At 37.9% G+C, this 9,432-nt stretch overlaps 1 protein-coding gene across 1 annotated transcript in view; it reads left to right on the top strand.

The window, feature by feature from the left end:
• The first annotated feature begins 1,498 nt into the window (after nt 1-1,498).
• The window catches only part of PLSCR4 (phospholipid scramblase 4), a 49,577-nt gene continuing 41,643 nt past the window's right edge, over nt 1,499-9,432 (top strand). The window contains exon 1 of the mRNA XM_080826477.1: nt 1,499-1,635. The gene's annotated coding sequence lies outside the window, so the exon portion shown is untranslated. The remainder of the gene's footprint in view (nt 1,636-9,432) is intronic.

The following is a 9,432-nucleotide window of genomic DNA, read 5'->3' as shown; positions in this document are numbered from 1 at the left end:
CATGAATTCAGAACAAAGCTAATAAAGAGTATTATTATTTTGCTGCAGTTTTGGCACCAGCTTCTTTTATGCTTTCCATATAACTTTCTTTCTGTATGTATGTAATGCAATTATTACTGAGAAATACAATATGAATTTTTAAAACCTATTCTCACATGCATACTAACAAATAGCATACATACAAAGAAAAATGGAAAATTCCAGAACTCCATTCCCATATGCCTTCCCCTGTCCAAACTTCCCCCATAGTGGAGCACTGCCAAGTACTCTTCAGAGCTTCATCTAATTTATTTCTGCCCAGCTATGATTTTTTTTTATAACGTCAGGGACCTTTTTAGACTCCCCCAGCTCCAGTCAGTGGACTGTGCTTCTCCCCATGGACCACCCTAGCTGAACCCCAGGAGGTTGAAAAAAAACATTTGTGCTCAACAATGGTATTAAAAAATGACAGTTTTCTACCAAGGTCAAAAACTAGGCAACACTTCTCCCCTTCTCTTTTTCCTGGACTCCCTCCCTCCAACATCAAATTGGCCTCCTCCAGCCCTGTGGAAAAGCAAACAGAATGCCTGGGCCCGCGCCTGAGTGTTTCCAGGAGCATTGCATTGCCAAGGCCAATTCTCCAAGCCAAGGGTCTGAGGGGTGGGAGCAGATGCAAATTAACCGGGCTCTTGCGAAACAGTGGTTTCGTCTCTTCCTTTCCGCACACAGTAATCTCTGTCACAGGCTGTGGAACCTGCCTCCCTGATCAGAGGCAAACGTCGACAGGCCCTTACCTCTCTCTCCACCTCACACTAGCGCTCTGACAACTTTTTTCTCCGAGATTTGGACGCCCACAGCGGTGGCGCCTCGCGCCTCGCGGACAACCGAACCGCGGCAGCCTAGGGCCAAGCGCGGGGGGCGGGGTCCGAGGCCCGCGCGGCCGCTCGCCCCGGGGGAGGGTCCGGGCGAGCCGGGACCACGCCCCTGAGCCCCGCGCCGCCCCCTCCCCTCGGGGCTCTCGTTTGTTTTTCGTTTGAAAAGTCCTCCTCTTCCTTCTCTCCTCCCCCGCCTCTCCTCTCTACTCCGCTCCACCGGGAAAGTTAGACCCCGGGCCCGGCGTCGCGGGTGCGGAGAGGACATCGGGTCCGCGGTGAGTGGAGGCGGGGGCGGGCGAGGAACGGCGTCCGGGAGGCAGGAGCGCCGCCTGCGTGGTGAGGGGAGGCCGGAGCTGGCGGACGCGGGGGCGCGCGGCGTCCTGGGCTGGCGCTCGCCCGCCCTCTGTGCGGCGCGCCGCATCCTCAGGTGGTGCGGGAGTTTCGGGGCTCCAGGCGCGCGTCTGCCGGGAGACGCGGCGGACAGACAGAGCCTCTTTCCAGCCGTGGGTTGGGGGTCGGGGCCCCGTGGACGTGAGCGGCTGCGGCCCCGGAATGAAAGCTGTTGGACAAGATCGTTTTGCAAAAGCAAAAATGCGCTCTGGAAGAGTTGGCTGCGCTTCCCAGCCCTCCCGTCTCCTTTCTAGCGCGTTGCTGGGGGCCGTCCTCGCCACCCGAGGGTCTATCCCGCAGGCCGGGTCCTGCCTGATCCGACTCCCCTTGCGTCTCTCGCAGGCATTCCCTCAGCGCTGCACTCAGGTACTCCCGCCAGGCGGGTTCGCAGGTAAGAGCGTTTGCGGTTACTTTACGAATTTGGCGGGCGGGGGGGCGGGGGTTACAGGAGAGAACCCTGCTCTCATTTTAAAAATGCAGACAAACTGGGGAGGTGTAATTTATTCTGGGGTATACTTATGATGTTTCTGTAAAAATTAAACGTTTGTGTTTCAAGACTTGGATTTTTCTTTCATTTATTTTCCGGTATTCTTAGGATCTACAGTTCAGTCGAGTTCTTTTATTCTATACTACATATTTAAAATGTAGCTACCAAAACGAGTACAGGTGAAGCTATTAGGCATTAAGATTGATTTACGCGTATATAAAAGATTGATTTCCCACCTACTTAAGAGTATGAATTTGGGGCGCCTGGGTGGCTCAGTGGGTTAAGCCTCTGCCTTCAGCTCAGGTCATGATCTTAGCGTCCTGGGATGAGCCCCCGCATCTGGCTCTCTGCTCAGCAGGGAGCCTGCTTCCTTTTCCCTCTCTCTGCCTGCCTCTTTGCCTACTTGTGATCTCTCTCTCTCTCAAATAAATAAAAATTTAAAAAAATGTTTTAAAAAAGTATGCATTTAATATTTTATGCCACGGTCTTGGTTAGTTTTGAAATACTAGTCATTTCCATTAGATTGGAAAAGCCAAGAAAACCCCTCATGACATTCTGTGTTGTTGTTGTTAATTGTATAGGCCAGTGGTATCAGGCAAGGGAACACATCATTCTGACTAGGAAAAAAAGAAACGAAATTATCTCTTTTTACACTTAATGTGATTATGTATCTTGAATGTCTATAGGAAGCAATTAAAAATATCCTAGAAAAAGAATTCAGTGAAGTGCCCAGTTGCATCTAACAGACATCAATAGATGTTACATAAAAAATACAATTGAACAAAATAATACATTCAATTTATCCTGAAACAACACGAAATTGAAAACTTATTAAAAAAAAGGTCAAAGTAGATGGTGAAAATACAATGAATGTATAAGTAAAAATGCAATAAAATGTATTTTTCTAAAGATATAATTCTTTAAGAGAATATATAAATTAAATAGATTCCTAACTGAATTTTTTTTGTTTCTAAGTCAACTGTTTAGCCCATGTGGAAAAACAGTAGTATGTTTCGCTACATTATAAAAGGTATTATCAAGGTATAGTGATTAAAAGACAATGGAATAAGGAATAGAACAGACAAGACAATGAAATTGAAGAGATAGATTTAAGAATAAAGGAATGCTGTCATTTTATAAACATACATTTTATTTTATTTTTTTAATTATTTTTATTAATATGTAATGTGTTATTTGCCCCAGGGGTACAGGTTTGTGAATCATCAGTCTTACACATTTCACAGCACTCACCATAGCACATCCCCTTGCCAGTGTCCATCACCCAGCCACCCTCTCCCTCTCCCCCCACTTCCCAGCAACCCTCAGTTGGTTTCCTGAGATTGAGTCTTTTATGGTTTGTCTCCCTCCCAATCCCATCTTGTATAAACATACATTTTAAATCATGTGGTGGGGAAGAAATGACATGTAATTGATCATACTTAAATAATCAGGTATTTATTTGAGAAAACTAATAATAGAACTGGAACTTTCTTACTCTTAGCACACAAATGTAATCTAGATGATTTATTAATTTTAATCTAAAGGTATGAAACCTGAAAGTAAAAGAGGAAAACCTAAATGAGTATCTGTGAACATGGCATGTGGGTAATGAGGTTGATAAAAAAACCTACAGCCTATTTAGGGACATGATTCTTACTAACAATTCTTATTCAGAAAACATACAAATAGGGGAATTGTTAACAGAAAAAGAGCTAATTATATTAGTATGCCTAGAACTCTAATCAAGATTTTTAAAATCAACAGTCAATTTGAGGACATAAAGCGTCAGTTCAAAGCAAGAGAAACGCAAATGGGAAGCAGTAGCCAGGTTAATTATCCTAAAAGTGCAATTAAAGTAAGAGTTTTTGTGTATGTTACCGATTTTGAAATTCTGATAATATTCAGTATTGTTGATAATGTGATAAGAGAAATATAGTCTAACAAACTCTCAGTGGAAATGTATTGATAAAGCTTTTTTATGGTGATAACTATTAAACTTTTCAAACTCAGTTATTGGAATTTATCATTCTCTTAAGCATGCAAGTAAAAATCTGTGTCAAAGATGTTCACAGTAGTATTGATGGTAATACAGAGAACTTGGAAACAGTTTCATAACCATTGGTTGGAATTTGGTTACATAATTTATGGTACATCCAAAGGTGGGATAATGTATAGTTTAAAACATTTGATAGCTCTAAATGTTCTAAAGTGGAAATATGTCCAAATTTTAATATAAGTTGGAACACAGAAAACAAGCTGAAACAGTATATATAAAAATAGAATATACAGTAACAATGTTTTTGTAAATAATAAAGTAGAACTAGACTGAATTATATTATGTGTTTTCATGTTCTTCTATAATATATATGTGTCTAAGGAAAAAGTGATGTTATTATAATAGGAAAAATAATAAAATAATAAATAATAAAGCTCATGGAAGCATATAGTAATTTATATAGAATAATTCCTTTCTGGATATATTAGTTGTCATTCAATGTAGAAGAATATATTTTCTTTCATAAAGCTTTTCATATTGTTCTCTTTATTTCCTTTATTTTTGAATGTCCTCTTTCAGCTTCTGCCTTTGAAAAATCCCTTCCTTTATCTCCTTCCTTAATATTGAGTGCTATGATGTTTCTTAGAGACACACAACTGAAAACTTTTGCCTGAGGGATTTCGCAGTCTGTTAACTTTCTTACAAACAAAAAATGCAGGAGTGTTCATGTTCGTTATGTATTTCAGCAGCATTGTACTATAATTAAAATTAACCTTTACAGTACTTGAGGATGAGAGAGAGATGCTTAAAAGGAAAAATAAAATTGGACTACAAGAAGTAAATGCCTCTGTAGTAGCTTTTTGAGTAGGATAGTTTCTTAACTCTAGTTGTGTGACAGCAACCTATTAAGTTGCCACGGTGTGGAACAGAAAGTGACTAAATTCTTCATAGTCATTGGACTTTAATTCATTCATATTGAGCCCGCTCAACTATCCAGTTCCCTAGTAACCAAGAAACCCAAAAAATCAATCAACACAATTATACATACTTACAAGAGCCAAGATTTTGGCTTAAAGTCTATAAAGACTTGGAAGTGTGTGTAAAATATTTCAACTTCAGTGACCTTGAGATCTAAATAGTTACAGATACATTACAAGAGAGTATGTTGTCAGTTTTATTTTTATTCTTTTTCAGTTCAGATTATAAAATCTATTAGATTATATTCCTTATACAAGAAGGAGAATGTATCACTTAAAAATTTTGCAGCATATTTTGGATTTCTTTTGAACTTCAGAAAAGATTTACTTGGGTTTACCAATGAGGTTTGAGAAAAAATTTAGATAGGTATTGCATTAGTAAATTGAAGATTTAATTGAGTTTATTAAGATATGATTCCTTTCAAAGATGGATTTCTACTTGGGAAAGAGAGGGCATAGATCTGTAGTTATAGATGGGTGGAAGTGTGGTGAGGGATATATCAGAATCACTTGGGAAATGGTTTCAAGCCTCATACACTTAGAGAAAGAAGTCCCCTAGCTTTTTGGTTCTCAGAGTGTGATACTAAATTGGCAATGTCAGCATCACCTGGTCTGATATGTTATATGGCATATTTGGAATGGTTCCAAATTTCTTTTATACACCTGCTCCTTCCTCCTTTTTTTCTTTTTAAAGATTTTATTTATTTATTTGAGAGAAAGAAAGAGAGGGAGAGTACAGAGAAAGAAGCAGACTCCCCACTGAGCAGAGAGCCAAATGCAGGTCTCCTCCCCAGAACCCTGAGATCATGACTTGAGCCAAAGGCAGATGCTTAACCCTCTAAGCCACACAGGCACCACCCCATCCTTCCTCCTTGAGAATATTGTACTTGATTGCTAAGCTACAGATTTTTGTGTGGGAAGGAACTTTGGAAATCAGTTTGCTCAAACCTTCATGCTTGTCTGCCTAGCACATTTTTATTTGTATGAGTTCTATGTGACTAAAGTTCTCTTTACAAAGTATTTGCATAGTTTTTTCAGTTTCAAAGTGATGAAAATTTTGTAATATTGGCATTCACAAGAACAAACTGGACCATATTATTTATTAACATTTAGCAAATTTGGCCTTCTTAAATATTGTTAATATTGGATTAGGAAGGCAGAGAAATTCTGTGTTTATTTTGGAAATGTTAACATCAAATGATGACTTAGTATTTGGAAAATTTTTGTAGGAAAATTGCATATCATATAATCTTTTAAAAATTTCTCCTATGTCAAGTAACTTTGAGTAGCATTTTAGCAAAAGTTAAAAAAACTTTACTTAATGTCATAATCTAAGAATACTTACTTTAAAAATATCCTTAGCAACTCAATCCAGCTAAAAATCTGCACAAAACACCACTATTGTATTCAGCTGTACAAAGTGTTAATTTTATTTCAATTTTATTATCTCAGTTGTTTTTGTACTGTTTTAATGTTGGAGGTTTATATGCTCATAAAAGTTTTGAAAAGTTTTCCCAGTAGAAAAGAAATAAAAGATCTGCAAATTTGATTATGGCCCAGATTTTTGGAATCATTTTCTTAGTTGTTTGTAATATGTGCGTATGCATACTATGTTTCTGTATAATTATGTATAATTATGTTTCTGAATAATTAAATATTACCAGAAGAAATGTATTTTATCCCTTTACTTAATTTTTTTTTTTCTTTCTGATGGCAGTGTTAGGACCTTTATCCAAGGAAGGATAATAAGATATATTTAAACAGAGGATGACTTTATTGAGGCATGATGAGGCGGATTTTGCTGGATTCAGGATACTGTTTGCATTGTGATACATGTGGAAAGTCCTTAACCTAAACTATGTATGCAGTGTTTTTACAGAATATTTCATTATTGTGAGAAGAATTGACCCCACACAGAATCTAATATATGATCACTGCAATAGCTAAATCCTAGAAAGCTATTGACTTTGATAAATTTACCATGGGACAGTCACATTTTTAAGGGGAGAAGGAAATTGTCTGTTAATATTGTGAAGTGGTTCTCCAAATGTAAATGTAAATCAATTAGTTTGCAAGTAGATAATAAAATATGTTATCAGTAGTATTTCAGCTACCCGAGGTAGTTGTATTAACTGTAGTTGAAACCCACACGTGAGGTCGTTCTTTGGGGAAATTGCTATATGAATAACTTTCAGTTTATAAAACCCTTGGAAAATATATATACTTCTGGGAGTTCACTACATTCATGACCTATTGTTATCATTCAGTTTGAAATATTTTCTTATTTCCCTTGAGATGTCTTTTTTTAGTATGGATTATTTAGAAGTGTATTGTTTTTATTTCTAAGTGGTTGGAAATTTTCCCCTTACTCTTCAGTTAGTGATTTCCGGCTACATTACAGTTTCGTCAGAAAACACACTTTGATTGATTTTAATCTTTTGTAATTTTTTAAAAATATCTAATTTATTTGAGAGAGAGTGAGCAAGTACGCGCTGCAGAGTGGGGGTAAGGGGCAGAGGATGAGGGAGAAGCAGACTCCCTGCTGAGCACAGAGCCCACCATGGGTCTTGATCCCAGGACCCTGAGATCATGACCTGAGCCAAAGGCAACTACTTAACCAACTGAGCTACCCAGGCGCCTTGTAATTTTTTTTTATATATTTTATTTATTTATTTGACAGAAAGAGATCACAAGTAGGCAGAGAGGCAGGCAGAAGGAGAAGGGGAAGCAGGTTCCCCACTAAGCAGAGAGCCCGATGTGGGGCTCGATCTCAGGACCCTGACATCATGACCTGAGCCGAAGGCAGAGGCTTAACCACAGAGCCACCCAGGTGTCCCCACCTTGTAATTTTTTAAAAAATTCTTTGTAATTTTTAAAGGTTTGTTTTATGACCCAGAATATAGTCTGGGTGAAGTTTCCATGTGTTGAAGAGAACAGGTATTCTGAAGTGTTCTATCAATATTGCTATTGGTTGATCTTTTAGTTCTTCAGTATCATTGCTGATTATCTCTCCACTGGTGCTATAGATTACTGAAGAAGGAAGTAAGTGTTCAAGTCTCCTGCTATAACTGGGGACTTGTCTGTTTCTCCTTTCAGTGCTGTCAGTGTTAGCTTCATGGATTTTGAAGCCGTATTTTCAGGTGCAGTGATGTTTAGGATTGCTGTATCTTGTTGGTTTGACTCCTACTTTTAAATGCTGGCCCTCTGATAATTTTATTTGCTCTGAAATCTACTTGTGGGATATTAATCAGCTTTTTTTCTTTTATTAACTTTACTGAGATAGAGTTTACATATCATACAATTCACTTACCTGAAGTTTATTGCTTTTTACTGTACTCACGGAGTTTCGCAGCCCTCACCGCAATCTAATATTAGAAGACTTTCATAATTCCAGAAAGAAACTCATGCCCAGTAGCAGTCACTCCGCATTCCTGTCACTATTCCTCCAGCCCCTTGGAACCACTAATCTCCTTTCTGTCTTTATAGACTTGCTATTCCGGACAGTTCATGTAAAAGGAATCAGACAGTATGTGGTGTTTTATGACGGACGACTTTTACTTGGTTAATGTTTTCAAGGTTCATTCAAGTTGTACATATTAGACTTTATTACCATTTACGGCTGAACAACATCCCATTGTCAGGATATACCACTTTTCAAAGTTTATCCCTTCAACAGTTTATGGACATTTGGGTTGTTTACATTTGGGGGCTATGTCAAATAATGCTGCTATGTGCACATTTTGTGAAAATGTTTGTTTTTATTTCTCTTCAGTATGTACCTAGGAATAGAATTGCTGTCATATGTTTAACTGTATTAACCATATTAAACTCTATGTTTAGTCTTTCAAGGAACTCCCAGACTGTTTCCTGGAGCAACTGCACCATTTTGCATTTCCCCCATCAGTGAATGAGGTTTTTCCAGTATCTCCCCGTATTTGCTGACACTTGTTATTGTCTGTCTTTTTGATTATAGCTATCACAGTAGATGTGAAAAGTTGATGGTAGTTTTGATTTGCATGCCTTTGATGGCTACTGATGTTGAGGATCTTCTTATGTCCTTATTGGCATTAATGTATCTTCCCTGGAAAAGTGTCCGAATCCTATTTTTAGTTGGGTTATTTGTCTTTATTAATTGAGTTCTGAGTGTTCTCCCTATATTCTAGATAAAAGTCCCTTATCAGATATACAAATATTTTATCTCATTCTATGGATTATTTTTTTTTGTTTTCCTGATGGTATTCTTTGAACTTTTAAAATTTTGTTGAAGTCCAATTTACTTATTTCTTTTTTGCTGTTGCCTGTGCTGTTGGTGTCATATCTTGAAACCCTTTCCTAACCCAAAGTGATGATGATGTGCTCCCATTTTTCTTCTAAAATTCCTTAGTTTTACCTTTTACACTTAGGTTTATGGTTCATTTTCACTTAATTATTTTGTATGGGATGTTTTAGGGGTCCAAATCCATTCTTTCTATATAGATACACAGTTTTCCCAGCAGTTTGTGGAAAAGACTATTCCTTCCTCATTGAATAGCCTTAGCACCCAATTCTGTTTCACTGGTGTGTATGTCTAACATAGGCCAGTACCACACTATTTGGATTACTGTAGCTTTGTAGTAAGTTTTATTTATTTATTTGTTTGTTTTTAATAATTTTTTTCAAATTTTTATTTAAGTTCTATTTCATTAACATACAGTGTAATATTGGTTTCAGGAGTAGAATTTAGTGATT

The sequence above is a fragment of the Martes martes genome (genome assembly GCF_963455335.1).
Source record: "Martes martes genome assembly, chromosome: 1".
In the NCBI taxonomy this organism is placed as follows: domain Eukaryota; kingdom Metazoa; phylum Chordata; class Mammalia; order Carnivora; family Mustelidae; genus Martes; species Martes martes.
Note: the sequence above shows the minus strand (reverse complement) of the source record. Positions and strands in the feature narration are given on the sequence as shown.